The sequence below is a fragment of the Salmo salar genome, chromosome ssa03, assembly GCF_905237065.1.
Source record: "Salmo salar chromosome ssa03, Ssal_v3.1, whole genome shotgun sequence".
Classification (NCBI taxonomy): Eukaryota; Metazoa; Chordata; class Actinopteri; order Salmoniformes; family Salmonidae; genus Salmo; species Salmo salar.
The window spans coordinates 36,766,121-36,780,889 of NC_059444.1; the positions used below are offsets into that span (position 1 = coordinate 36,766,121).

General features: G+C 41.5%; 1 protein-coding gene across 1 annotated transcript in view; it reads right to left on the bottom strand.

The window, feature by feature from the left end:
- Positions 1 to 14,769, bottom strand: part of LOC106600278 (apoptotic chromatin condensation inducer 1a) — a 37,746-nt gene that overhangs the window by 12,513 nt on the left and 10,464 nt on the right.

The window sequence follows — 14,769 nt, forward strand, 5'->3', positions numbered from 1 at the left end:
GGTTTGCATAACCATTGTTGTTTGAATAAATCGTGATTAAAAAAGCCAATTGTTAACCAAAACGAACATGACCAGTTACATTTTTTTCACTGGCACCCTAGCGACTAATTAAAAATAGGTGTCGCACTGTCAAGTCAAAGTGTCGCAAATGCAAGGTCGTCACAGTTTCAAACCCTGCATAATGAACAGCCTAATTTTTGAGTTTGCGCAATGTCACCGAAAAGAATGGAGGCGTGCTTAATGAGCCACCTGAATTTGTTTGTTTCTGATTTCAATGCTTGACACATGTAACATGAAATACCTCCCAAATTAAATGTTTAAGTGTTAGAGGTTTCTACCTTGTAAAACGACAGGGGAACTTCTGCATTGAATTTCGTGCTCGTCTTATTATTTAAATGTGTAACATGAATTGCATCATTCAAGTCACAAGTGTGTCCCAAAGTTGATGGGTTTATTTGATCCCCTTGCCACTCTTAAAGTCACCCTCAGTTTCATCAGCAACACGTGACAACTGAGGGCCTCTGAGCGGAGTTGGTAGGGGCGAGGGGCTGGTTTGGGATTCACTAATGCACTCCCCTCCACATGAATTTGGACAGTGAAGCATAAAATAATAATTTGGCTCCATACTCCAGCATTTTGGATTTGAGATCAAATGTTTTATATGAGACAGTACAGAATGTCAACTTTTATTTTAGAGTATTTTCCTACATCTGTTTTACTGCAAATAAAAAATATCTAGTCCCCCCAATTGAATAAATATTAAGAAATTAATTTATAGTGTATTAAAATAGTCAAAGATGTAGTATTTGGTTCCATATTCCTAGCACACAATGACTACATCAAGCTTGTGACTACACAAACTCATTGGATGCATTAGCAGTTTGTTTTGGTTATGTTTTTCCAATAGGAACTAAATAGTGAATGATTTGAGTAGAAGAGACATTTCTAAATACTTCTAAATTCATCCTGATCATGCCATGATTAAGAAAACCAATGAATGATGATGATTGGGAAGGTTACAGACTACAACAAAACATGATAATCTCTCATCATTACCAATAACAGGGGAGGTTGGCATTTGGGGGGGTATAATTTGTGCCTCTGTACGCCTTCCTACTCATCATTATTCACGATTAACTATAATCATGATAGCATACACATTAATACAGAAGTATTCAGAAACATGTTATATTGTTACGTACAATAAAAGTGACTAAAATGACAATACATCCACTCACTATTCAGTTCCTATTGGGAACAATATAATCTGAAACAAAACAAACTTGACCTAGTCATTGAATCCAAGGAATATGGGACCAAATTCCAAACTTTTGACTATTTTAATACACTACACTAGTGACGTGCGGCTTGACTCATAACTCACAGTCCCCCGCGGGGCGGGCGGGTTTAGGGTAATAAAATACTGTGTGGATGAAGGGCGGGCGGGTTGAATAATGAGAATTCAATACCTTAAAAAAATCCAGAATTTAGGGCTTACGCACTGGCAGTAGTGCGTATGCCTAAGCTTTTGGGCCTATGACTCTACACAAGCCAAATAGCCTACACGCCAATCGTCAAATGCTTTTGGGAAATAGGAGAGAACTTTTACGTTGATCCACAAGGGCAAAAATGACAACGTCAGGAGTTTAATTCAATAACAGTAAAGCTGCGAAATGGAGAGTTGAAAAAGATAAAGAGAGGGCCAGAAAATTCATGTTTGGGAAAGATTTGGTGAAGTGGTAAAAAAATAGTATTATAGCAGTGTTATGTTACGTGTGATGATTGTGAGACACTATACAATTTTGACAGTCAAAAGACAGGGACTTCAAATAGGCCTATGGCACATAAAGGGAACTGTAGCCTAATGTTCATACGGGTTAAATGGAAACTGACTGTAGGTCTATAACCGGTCACATAGCATTAATATTAACTTCTGCAGAATTAACCATTTCTTGCAGTAAAATGATTCAGGCAACTTTTTTTTATTATTATTATTTATTTTTAAATCGGGAACAGCATCTTGAGAGAATGGCAATCCAGGGTTAGCACCTCTACAGACGGCATCTCATTATCAGCATCATAAAATCTCATAGTATTTCAACCATATAAAATATGCATGCAAGCCGAACTGAAATCGTATCAGAAACATGTTGTTGATTTCACAGCTTTCTGTAATTTGGACATTTTGCAAAGAAAATCTTTCCAGTTTCTTTAGAGTTACTGCATTTTCTCTGCGGTCCCTAAATGTCTTTGCTCTGTGAAAGAAGCAGAGATGACAGAAAACTTTACCAATATCAAGTAGATAGAATGCTTCAATCGATTTATGACATTCTGGTGAGCAAGGGTTTATTTTTTTTACTCTAAATCTTAATACTCTGCATGTAATTATAGACACGTTGATAAACAAAGCCTAACAAAATGTCAGAAATAACCAGAAACATCTAAAATCAGGCAAAACAAATCCTGCACCCCGTGTAAAAAAAAAGATGTATACGCTGTCTCTGACTGTAGCCTACAGCACATTTTCTATGTTAGCTTGTTAAGGTCGGGTGCAGGCCTCAGAATTTCTCTTTATTACAAATAATCGGGTGGTTGCAGATGGATTATTAGCAATTGCAGGCGGGTGAACAAACAGCTGACCCATGCACCACTACAATACACTAGAAGGGCCCAATTCCGATTTAGGAAATTAAACCTTTCTTACGCATGCCTTTCCTACGCACTTCTCAGAAGTTGGTATTCAGACTTATATAACAAGAATAGACTGACGAGTATCAGAAGAAAGTCCTAGTTTCTGGACATTTTGAGCCTGTAATCAAACCCACAAATGCTGAAACTCAACTAGCCTAAAGAAGGCCAGTTTTATTGCTTCTTATATCAGTACAACAGTTTTCAGCTGTGCTAACATAATTGCAAAAGGGTTTTCTAATGATCAATTAGAAATTTAAAAGGATAAACTTGGAATAACTAACACAATGTGCTATTGGAACACAGGAGTGAAGGTTGCTGATAATGGGCCTCTAGATATTCCATACATTTATTATTATTATTATTATTATTATTATTAAATCTGCCATTTCCAGCTACAAAAGTCAATTACAACATTAACAATGTCTACACTCTATTTCTGATCAATTTTATGTTATTTTAAGGGACAAAAAAAAGGTGCTTTTCTTTCAAAAACAAGGACATTTCTAAGTGACCCCAAACTTTTGAACAGTAGTGTGTGTGTATATATATATATATATACTGCTCAAAAAAATAAAGGGAACACTTAAACAACACATCCTAGATCTGAATGAAAGGAATAATCTATAAATACTTTTTTCTTTACATAGTTGAATGTGCTGACAACAAAATCACACAAAAATAATCAATGGAAATCCAATTTATCAACCCATGGAGGTCTGGATTTGGAGTCACACTCAAAATTAAAGTGGAAAACCACACTACAGGCTGATCCAACTTTGATGTAATGTCCTTAAAACAAGTCAAAATGAGGCTCAGTAGTGTGTGTGGCCTCCACGTGCCTGTATGACCTCCCTACAACGCCTGGGCATGCTCCTGATGAGGTGGCGGATGGTCTCCTGAGGGATCTCCTCCCAGACCTGGACTAAAGCATCCGCCAACTCCTGGACAGTCTGTGGTGCAACGTGGCGTTGGTGGATGGAGCGAGACATGATGTCCCAGATGTGCTCAATTGGATTCAGGTCTGGGGAACGGGCAGGCCAGTCCATAGCATCAATTCCTTCCTCTTGCAGGAACTGCTGACACACTCCAGCCACATGAGGTCTAGCATTGTCTTGCATTAGGAGGAACCCAGGGCCAACCGCACCAGCATATGGTCTCACAAGGGGTCTGAGGATCTCATCTCGGTACCTAATGGCGGTCAGGCTACCTCTGGCGAGCACATGGAGGGCTGTGCGGCCCCACTAAGAAATGCCACCCCACACCATGACTGACCCACCGCCAAACCGGTCATGCTGGAGGATGTTGCAGGCAGCAGAACGTTCTCCACGGCGTCTCCAGACTCTGTCACATCTGTCACGTGCTCAGTGTGAACCTGCTTTCATCTGTGAAGAGCACAGGGCGCCAGTGGCGAATTTGCCAATCTTGGTGTTCTCTGGCAAATGCCAAACGTCCTGCATGGTGTTGGGCTGTAAGCACAACCCCCACCTGTGGGCGTCGGGCCCTCATACCACCCTCATGGAGTCTGTTTCTGACCGTTTGAACAGACACATGCACATTTGTGGCCTGCTGGAGGTCATTTTGCAGGGCTCTGGCAGTGCTTCTCCTGCTCCTCCTTGCACAAAGGCGGAGGTAGCGGTCCTGCTGCTGGGTTGTTGCCCTCCTACGGCCTCCTCCACATCTCCTGATGTACTGGCCTGTCTCCTGGTAGTGCCTCCATGCTCTGGACACTACGCTGACAGACACAGCAAACCTTCTTGCCACAGCTCGCATTGATGTGCCATCCTGGATGAGCTGCACTACCTGAGCCACTTGTGTGGGTTGTAGACTCCGTCTCATGCTACCACTAGAGTGAAAGCACCGCCAGCATTCAAAAGTGACCAAAACATCAGCCAGGAAGCATAGGAACTGAGAAGTGGTCTGTGGTCCCCACCTGCAGAACCACTCCTTTATTGGGGGTGTCTTGCTAATTGCCTATAATTTCCACCTGTTGTCTATTCCATTTGCACAACAGCATGTGAAATGTATTGTCAATCAGTGTTGCTTCCTAAGTGGACAGTTTGATTTCACAGAAGTGTGATTGACTTCGAGTTACATTGTGTTGTTTAAGTGTTCCCTTTATTTTTTTGAGCAGTATATACCTGACTCAGTTACACCATATATATACACACACACACACAGTTGAAGTCGTACATACACTTACGTTGGAGTCATTAAAACTCGTTTTCAACCACTCCACAAAATTCTTGTTAACAAACTATAGTTTTGGCAAGTCGGTTAGGTCATCTACTTTGTGCACGACACAAGTCATTTTTCCAACAATTGTTTACAGGCAGATTATTTCACGGTATCACAATTCCAGTGGGTCAGAAGTTTACATACACTAAGTTGACTGTGCCTTTAAACAGCTGGGAAAATTCCAGAAAATCTAAAGAAATCAGCTAAGACCTCAGGAAAAAAAATTGTAGACCTCCACAAGTCCGGTTCATCCTTGGGAGCAACCAAACGCCTGAAAGTACCACATTCATCTGTACAAACAATAGTACGCAAGCATAGAAACCATGGGACCACGCAGCTGTCATACCGTTTAGGAAGGAGACGCGTTCTGTCTCCTAGAGATGAATGTACTTTGGTGCGAAAAGTGCAAATCAATCCCAGAACAACAGCAAAAGGACCTTGTGAAGATGCTGGAGGAAACGGGTACAAAAGTATCTATATCCACAGTAAAACGAGTCCTATATCGTCATAACCTGAAAGGCCGCTCAGCAAGGAAGAAGCCACTGCTCCAAAACCGCCATAAAAAAGCCACACCAAGGTTTGCAACTGCACATTGGGACAAAGATCATACTTTTTGGAGAAATGTCCTCTGGTCTGATGAAACAAAAATGTAACTGTTTGGCTATAATGACCATCGTTATGTTTGGAGGAAAAAGGGGGAAGCTTGCAAGCCGAAGAACACCATCCCAACCGTGAAGCACGGGGGTGGCAGCATCATGTTGTGGGGGTGCTTTGCTGCAGGAGGGACTGGTCCAATTCACAAAATAGATGGCATCATGGGGATGGAAAATTATGCGGCTATACTGAAGCAACATCTCAAGACATCGGTCAGGAAGTTAAAGCTTGGTCGCAAATGGGTCTTCCAAATGGACAATGACCCCAAGCATACTTTCAAAGTCGTGGCAAAATGGCGTGGCAAAAAGGACAATAAAGTCAAGGTATTGGAGAGGCCATCACAAAGATCTGACCTCAATCCTATAGAAAATTTGTGGGCAGAACTGAAAAAGCGTGTGTGAGCACGGAGGCCTACAAACCTGACTCAGTTACACCATCTCTGTCAGGAGGAATGGGCCAAAATTCACTCAACTTATTGTGGGAAGCTTGTGGAAGGCTACCGGAAATGTTTGACCCAAGTTAAGCAATTAAAAGGCAATGCTACCAAATACTAATTGATGTAAACTTCTGACCCACTGGGAATGTGATGAAAGAAATAAAAGCTGAAATAAATCTCTACTATTATTCTGACATTTCACATTCTTAAAAATAAAGTGGTGATGCTAAGTGACCTAAGACAGGGAATTTTTACCAGGATTAAATGTCAGGAATTGTGAAAAACTGAGTTTAAATGCAATTGACTAAGGTGTATGTAAATATATATATATATATTTTAAACACGTTAGACAGGATTACTTACACATACTGACCAGCTCAAATAGACAGAAGCCCTCTATATGGCAGACCAATCCAAACACCTGTCTCGGCATGTCCAGCCCACTCATGGCCAGTAGGCCATGGCCAGGAGGAAGGTTGCCACTCATACCTCAGCCCAATCATGGCCAGCAGGAAGGTTGCTTACTTTTCCTGTAGCTAAACCAACTAGTCTCGTAATTTAACAATTTTATTCTTATTTACAAATGGCTCACAAGTTTGTTATTTAGGTACATGTTCCAGATGGCATTTCTGTCCAAAAACAGATTTTGACTTAAAAAAATGTTTAAAAAGTTTACATTCAAATGGCTCTCCTGTGAAGTAGTGACCCGCGACATACGCCTATTTTCCTGAAACGGGTCACAAATGTAATTCAACTGCTGAAAACCCTCCCACTTGCTGGCCAACATTCTCAAGGAGTCTTCATTCAATAGGGTTTTCAGTACATTTATATTAAGCCATCTCTTTAAATACGGTATACCTTTCAGTTCGAATTTTGTCAGACTCAGAATATAGAGAGAAAACGCGTTCTTAATATTAGGGATCAATAAAAAGAAATCCAACTAAATATATGCATTTTCACCGTTTCAGCACCAATTGGTAGATTTAAAAATACTCTGATCTTGAAGATTATTTAGGGTTAGGAAAGTATATATAATAAAACAGATTGAGAGCCTTTAGGCACAAAAACTAAACAGTGGTTTGATTTATTCTGAAAATTGACATTCAGTTCTTTAACACATAGTAATGTTGGAAGATTAGTGTACATAGAATTATAATAGGGAGAATAGTATACAATAGTAGGCTATACCCTTGTCTATTGCCTGCACTAACCATGGAACTGTGCAATGACTAGGGCTGTTAACCTGTTGGGGATAGGGGGGAGTATTTACACGGCCAGATAAAAAACGTACCCGATTTAATCTGGTTACTACTCCTGCCCAGTAACTAGAATATGCATATAATTATTGGCTTTGGATAGAAAACACCCTAAAGTTTCTAAAACTGTTTGAATGGTGTCTGTGAGTATAACAGAACTCATATGGCAGGCAAAAACCTGAGAAGATTCTGAACAGGAAGTGGCCTGTCTGACAAGTTGTTGTTCATCTTGGCTCTTTTTATTGAAGACTGAGGATCTTTGCTGTAACGTGACACTTCCTACGGCTCCCATAGGCTCTCAGAACCCGGGAAAAAGCTGAATGATATCGAGGCAGCCCCAGGCTGAAACACATTATCGCGTTTGGATAGTGGCCGGTCAGAGTACTCAGACTCAGGCTCGTGCACGAGATGTTTTTATTTTCTCTCTCTTTGTACGTATACACGCTTTCCCGGTCGGAATATTATCGCTTTTTTACGAGAAAAATGGCATAAAAATTGATTTTAAACAGCGGTTGACATGCTTCGAAGTACGGTAATGGAATATTTAGAAATGTTTTGTCACGAAATGCGCCGTGCTCGTCACCCTTATTTACCCTTTCGGATAGTGTCTTGAACGCACAAACAAAACGCCGCTATTTGGATATAACAATGGATTATTTGGGACCAAACCAACATTTGTTATTGAAGTAGAAGTCCTGGGAGTGCATTCTGATGAAGAACAGCAAAGGTAATAACATTTTTCTTATAGTAAATCTGACTTTGGTGAGTGCTAAACTTGCTGGGTGTCTAAATAGCTAGCCCTGTGATGCCGGGCTATCTACTGAGAATATTGCAAAATGTGCTTTCACCGAAAAGCTATTTTAAAATCGGACATAGCGAGTGCATAGAGGAGTTCTGTATCTATAATTCTTAAAATAATTATGTTTTTTGTGAACGTTTATCGTGAGTAATTTAGTAAATTCACCGGCAGTGTTCGGTGGGAATGCTAGTCACATGCTAGTCACGTGCTAATGTAAAAAGCTGGTTTTTGATATAAATATGAACTTGATTGAACAAAACCTGCATGTATTGTATAACATAATGTCCTAGGTGTGTCATCTGATGAAGATCATCAAAGGTTAGTGCTGCATTTAGCTGTGGTTTTGTTTTTTGTGACATTATATGCTAGCTTGAAAAATGGGTGTCTGATTATTTCTGGCTGGGTACTCTGCTGACATAATCGAATGTTTTGCTTTCGTTGTAAAGCCTTTTTGAAATCGGACAGTGTGGTTAGATTAACGAGAGTCTTGTCTTTAAAATGGTGTAAAATAGTCATATGTTTGAAAAATTTAAGTTTTTGCATTTTTGAGGTATTTGAATATGGCGCCACGGGATTACACTGGCTGTTGAGTAGGTCCCACCTAGCCCAGAGAGGTTAAGGTGACCGTATTCCCTCCACATCGGCGGTCACGAGTTATAATGGCAGTTAAATTCCATGTGACCATTTAGTCACGGTAATTACGTTTCTCCAAGCTCAGATGCTGCTGACGGTCATTAGTAGCCTACCAAACTTGCTAACTGCCTGGTACTCAGAACTCTATTGTCCCTCTAAATCACTGACATCAATGCAAATATAACCAAAAATCTAATCAAACACTTCATGAGAGCCCATGAGATCATGTTGCGCAATATTTCTATAGGCTATGCAAATGTTGTAATAAAAAGACCAGGATCCCATCGGCTTTCTATAGGTTAGGCCTACTACATTTATTTCTCAACTTTCCTAATATTAAACACATTGATTCTCGTTACAACAGGAGTATAGCCTACCTGGCTGTCATGAAAATGAACCACGGGGAAAAGCGTCCTCCATTCGCTATTTAAGTGTATAGATATGTATTTTTTCCCCAGCTGCCCCTGTTGAGACAGGTGCATGATAATGGTCCATTCTAAAATCAAAACAAATTTCACACATTATTTAGTGTATGTAAAGACAAGATTAAATCAAGAATAGTGTGATGGTGACAATATTAGCCTATCACTTGTGAATGATACATCATGACTTGTGAATGAGGCCCAGCTTAAGGCAAGAAATAGCGCATGCTTTTTTCCTCACAACTTTTTCAAATCATAAGTCACACACCTCATGTAGCCTAGCCCATAGGCCTATGTGTTTTGATAAGGTTTGCATCACAACTAAAGTGGCCAAATAACTTCTTAAAATGAAACACATTCATCTGCTTTACAATGGGTGTAGAGCCTAACTGGCATACATAAGCAGCACGTGAGTTAAGTTCGGGGAAGATATTTTCACCATAAAAATGTACATTTATAATAAAAGGCCTACATGAATAATCGCATTTGTGGTCACTTTTAAGAAGAAAAAAAATCCTGCTAATGGAACAGTCACGGTTACAGCCTACTGCAATTGTGCATATTGCTGCGCTTTTGTGAATAAATAGCCTAAAAGTCTCGCAACATTTTAAGCTAAATGTTCCCATCTGTTACATCAGGCTCATTGCTTAAAACTGGTTTTTTTTTTTTTTATGCTAGTGGTTGTATTCATTTGGGATCTATCGCATCCCACAACTGTCCCAGACTATGTTTGGAATATGTATTTATCAAACAGAATAGGTCAACTTTTGTACTATGGAGATGGTAGATTGACATAGGCTAGTGCTTTTGCTGTTCGTTAGGCCTACTTATTTTGATGGCTGACAAAAAGTAAATGTGGATAGTTCTTCCAATATCTTCAATATGCGCCTTGGAATTGGATAAGGACGCACGTGTGCAGCTGCGTCCCCGACGTGTCTTCACTTGTAGCCTGTGAGAAAAACCCGATCATGTGAGTGAGAGGTGCTTTGGCACACAGCCGGGAGAAGGAGGGAATTCTAATTATTATATTCAGCCTAATGGCACAACAGCAACTGGCCGCAAAAGGCATGGATTATTTTAGGGGGCATTACAGCCAAACAAAGGGGATGCCCACTGGGAAATTCAAGGCATTATCAAGTGCTTGTCAAATTGTGAATGAGAGACTGAAGTGTGTGACCTCAGACGAACCATCAAACAAGCAAAGCGTCAATACAGGATTAAGATTGAATCCTACTACACTGGCTCTGATGCTCGTCGGATGCGGCAGGGCTTTAAAACTATTACTGACTACAAAAGGGAAACCCAGATGCGAGCTGCCCAGTGACGCGAGCCTACCACACGAGCTAAATGCCTTTTACGCTCGCTTCGAGGCAAGCAACACTGAAGAATGCACAACAGCACCAGCTGTTCTGGATGACTGTGTGATAACGCTCTCAGTAGCCGATGTGAACAAAACCTTTAAAGCACGCGCGGACCAACTGTCAAGTGTCTGACATTTTCAACCTCTCCCTGACCGAGTCTGTAATACCTACATGTTTAAAGCAGACCACCATAGTCCCTGTACCCAAGGAAGCAAAGGGAATCTGCCTAAACTATTACCGCCCCGTGGCACTCACGTCGATAGCCATGAAGTGCTTTGAAAGGCTGGTCATGGCTCACATCAACAGCATCCTCCCGGACACCCTAGACCCACTCCAATTCGCATACCACCCCAACAGATCCACAGATGACGCAATCTCAATTGCACTCCACACTGCCCTTTCTCACCTGGACAAAACACACACCTATGTGAAAATGCTGTTCATCGACTACAGCTCAGCGTAAAACACCATAGTGCCCACGAAGCTCAACACTAAGCTAAGGACTCTGGGACTAAACCCCTCCATCTGCAACTGGATCCTGGACTTCCTGACGGGCCACCCCCAGGTGGTAAGAGTAGGCAACAACACGTCTGCCACGCTGATCCTTAACACTGGGGCCCCTCAGGGGTGTGTACTTAGTCCCCTCCTGTATTCCCTGTTCACCCATGACTGCGTGGCCAAACACGACTCCAACACCATCATTAAGTTTGCTGACAACACAACAGACAACTCACCGACAACGATGAGACGGCCTATAGGGAGGAGGTCAGAGAACTGGCAGTGTGGTGCCAGGATAACAACCTCTCCCTCAATGTGAGCAAGACAAAGGAGCTGATCGTGGACTACAGGAAAAGGCGGGACGAACAGGCAGGGCTGTAGTGGAGCGGGTTCCTTGGTGTCCACATCACCAACGAACTATCATGGTCCAAACACACCAAGGCAGTCGTTAAGAGGGCACAACAATACCTTTCCCCCCTCAGGAGACTGAAATGATTTGGCATGGGCACCCAGGTCCTCAAAAAGGTTCTACAGCTGCACCAGAGAGCATCCTGACCGGTTTCATCACCGGCTGGTATGGCAACTGCTCGGCAACTTACTAATGTGCTACAGAGGGTAGTGTGAACGGCCCAGTACATCACTGGGGTCAAGCTTACTGCCATCCCGGACCTATATAAATAGGCTGTGTCAGAGGAAAGCCCATATAATTGTCAGAGACTCCAGTCACCCAAGTTATAGACTGCATTCTCTGCTACCGCACGGCAAGCGGTGCCGGAGCGCCAAGTCTAGGACCAGAAGGCTCCTCAACAGCTTCTACCCCCAAGCCATTAGACTGCTGAACAAGTCATTTTTAAAATGTTATTTCACCTTTATTTACAGCCTGCTTAATAAACAAAGCAGAGTTTCTGCCTTTCATGCGACTGTTTTCAAAATCATCATTAGCCATGCGTCAGGTTCAAACTTATGGCTTGGTTTTAAAATTACCCTACATGTCTTTTTTTTATATTATTAACTGTTACTAAATTATTTTCAGCAAAAACCACATGGCCGTGACAGCATTTACAGAGGAAGCAATTGGCGGTACACAAAACAAATCTAATTAAATGGAATGATAATGTAGGCTATACCAAATGAAGGGAACTAACAGTAAATTGGCAGTTGAATGTGTTATTAGGCTTACTGACGGTCAATACTGAAAGTGGCTAATATTTAACATGACAGAAATAGGAGACAGAACGTCGGGGTAGCCTATAATTAAGACATTCGAGAGTGCCCATCCCTGCAAGTTAAAAGGCTGTAGAATTTCAAAAACTTTACTGTGGGAAAGTTGATATGCTTTTATCAATAGCTCTTATTAAGTTATAAATTACAGTGCATGGAGAATGATGTTAACTCTTAGGGATCCCTTAAAGCGCCAATCCCTTTAACGGGATAGATTTGACAACATCGGGTGAAATTGCAGCGCACCAAATTCAAACTACAGAAATATCAATATTCAACATTCACGAAAATAAGTGTAATACATCAAAATAAAGCTCAACTTCTTGTTAATCCAGGCGCTGTGTCAGATTTCAAAAAGGCTTTACGGCGAAAGCACACCATGTGATTATCTGAGGACAGCGCCCCGCATACAAACACATGAAAATCATTTTTCAACCAGGCAGGTGCGACACATAAGTCAGAAATAACGATATAATAAATGTCTTACCTTAGATCTTCTTTTTGCAATCCCAAATGTCTCAGTGACACAATGAACGGTCGTTTTGTTCGATAAATTCCTTCTTTATATCCCCAACATGTCCATTTATTCGGCGCGTTTGATTCAGAAACACACCGGTTCCAACCTGCCCAACATGACTACAAAGTATCTAATAAGTTACCTGTAAACTTGGTCCAAACATTTCAAACAACGTTCCTAATCCAACCTCAGGTATCCTAAAATGTAAATAATCGATAAAATTGAAGACGGGATAAACAGTTTCCAATACTGAAGAAAAATAACACGGAGCGCGCTCCTGTTCACGCGCAACAAAAGACTAGAGACCTTCAGAGTGACACGTACAAAGAACAGCACTACTTCTTCATTTCTCAAAAGAAAAACATCAAACAATTTCCAAAGACTGTTGACATCTAGTGGAAGCCATAGGAACTGGAATCTGGGCCCTAATAAATCAGGATTCCCATAGAAAAGCATTGGAAAACACAATGACCCCCCCAAAGAAAATCCCTGGATGGATTGTGCTCAGGGTTTCGCCTGCCAAATCAGTTCTGTTATACTCACAGACATTATTTTAACAGTTTTAGAAACTTTAGGGTGTTCTATCCAATACTACCATGCATATGCATATCCTAGCTTCTGGGCCTGAGTAACAGGCAGTTTACTTTGGGCACACTTTTCTTCTGGACGTGAAAATACTGCCCCCTATCCCAAAGAAGTTTAATACTATTGATAAGAAAATAGAGTAGATGCATATTTCACTTATAACAAGTAGGTGCACAAGACCTTTCCTCACACGTCAAGGTTGTGGAATTAAGTCAAGGTCAGAATACGGGATATCTGCAGACACACCTCCGCCACGCCCTTCAGTTATTTTTATCTCCACCCAAAACAAATAGCAGGCGAATAGCATGCTATTCTCATGCTTAAATTCGAGGTCAGAATAAGCATATAGGGAGGAAAGTGCATAAAAAAGGGAATTACGTTACATTTTTGCACGCTTAACTCAGGTCGGAATCGGGCTGTCAGAGAATTTGGCTAAATAGTTCTTCAAAATGGGAGGGACTATTTTATTTAACTAGGCAAGTCAGTTAAGAAAATAATTCTTATTTACAATGACGGCCTACCAAAAGGAAAAAGGCCTCCTGTGGGGACGGGGGCTGGGATTAAAAATAAATAAATGTTATAAAATAGGACAAGACACACATCACAACAAGAGACAACACTACGCTTCTGTTCGTCAGACACCTTTAAAAAAAAAAAAGTAGGGGCGTGGATCAGAAAACCAGTCAGTATCTTATGTGACCATCATTTGCCTCATACAGTGCGACAACTCCTTCGCATAGAGTTGATCAGGCTGTTGATTGTGGCCCGTGGAATGTTGTCCCATTCCTCTTCAATGGCTGTGCGAAGATGCTGGATATTGGCGGGAACTGGAACACGCTGTCATACATGTCGTTTCAGAGCATCCCGAACATGCTTCATGAAAGAACTGGGACATTCTCAGGTTCCAGGAATTGTGCCCGGTACAGTTTAAACCCAGATTCATCCGTGAAGAGCACACTTCTCCAGCATGCCAGCGGCCATTGAAGGTGAACATTTGCCCACTGAAGTCGGTTACAACGCCTAACTGCAGTCAGGTCAAGACCCTGGTGAGGATGATGAGCAAGCCGATGAGCTTCCCTGAGACGGTTTCTGACAGTTTGTGCAGTAATTCTTCGGTTGTGCAAACCCACAGATTCACCAGGGGTGGCTGGTCTCAGACGATCCCGCAAGTGAAGAAATCAGATGTGGAGGTGCTGGGCTGGCGTGGTTACACATGGTCTGCGGTTCGGAGGCCGGTTAGATGTACTGCCAAACCCTAAAACAAAGTTTGAGGCGGCCTATGGTAGAGAAATGAACAGTAACTTTTGTTCCTAAGGTTTCATAACTGTGACCTTAATTGCCTACCGTCTGTAAGCCGTTAGTGTCTTAACGACCGTTTCACAGGTGCATGTTCATTAATTGTTTATGGTTCATTGAACAAGCATGGGAAACAGTGTTTATACCCTTTACAATTAAGATCTG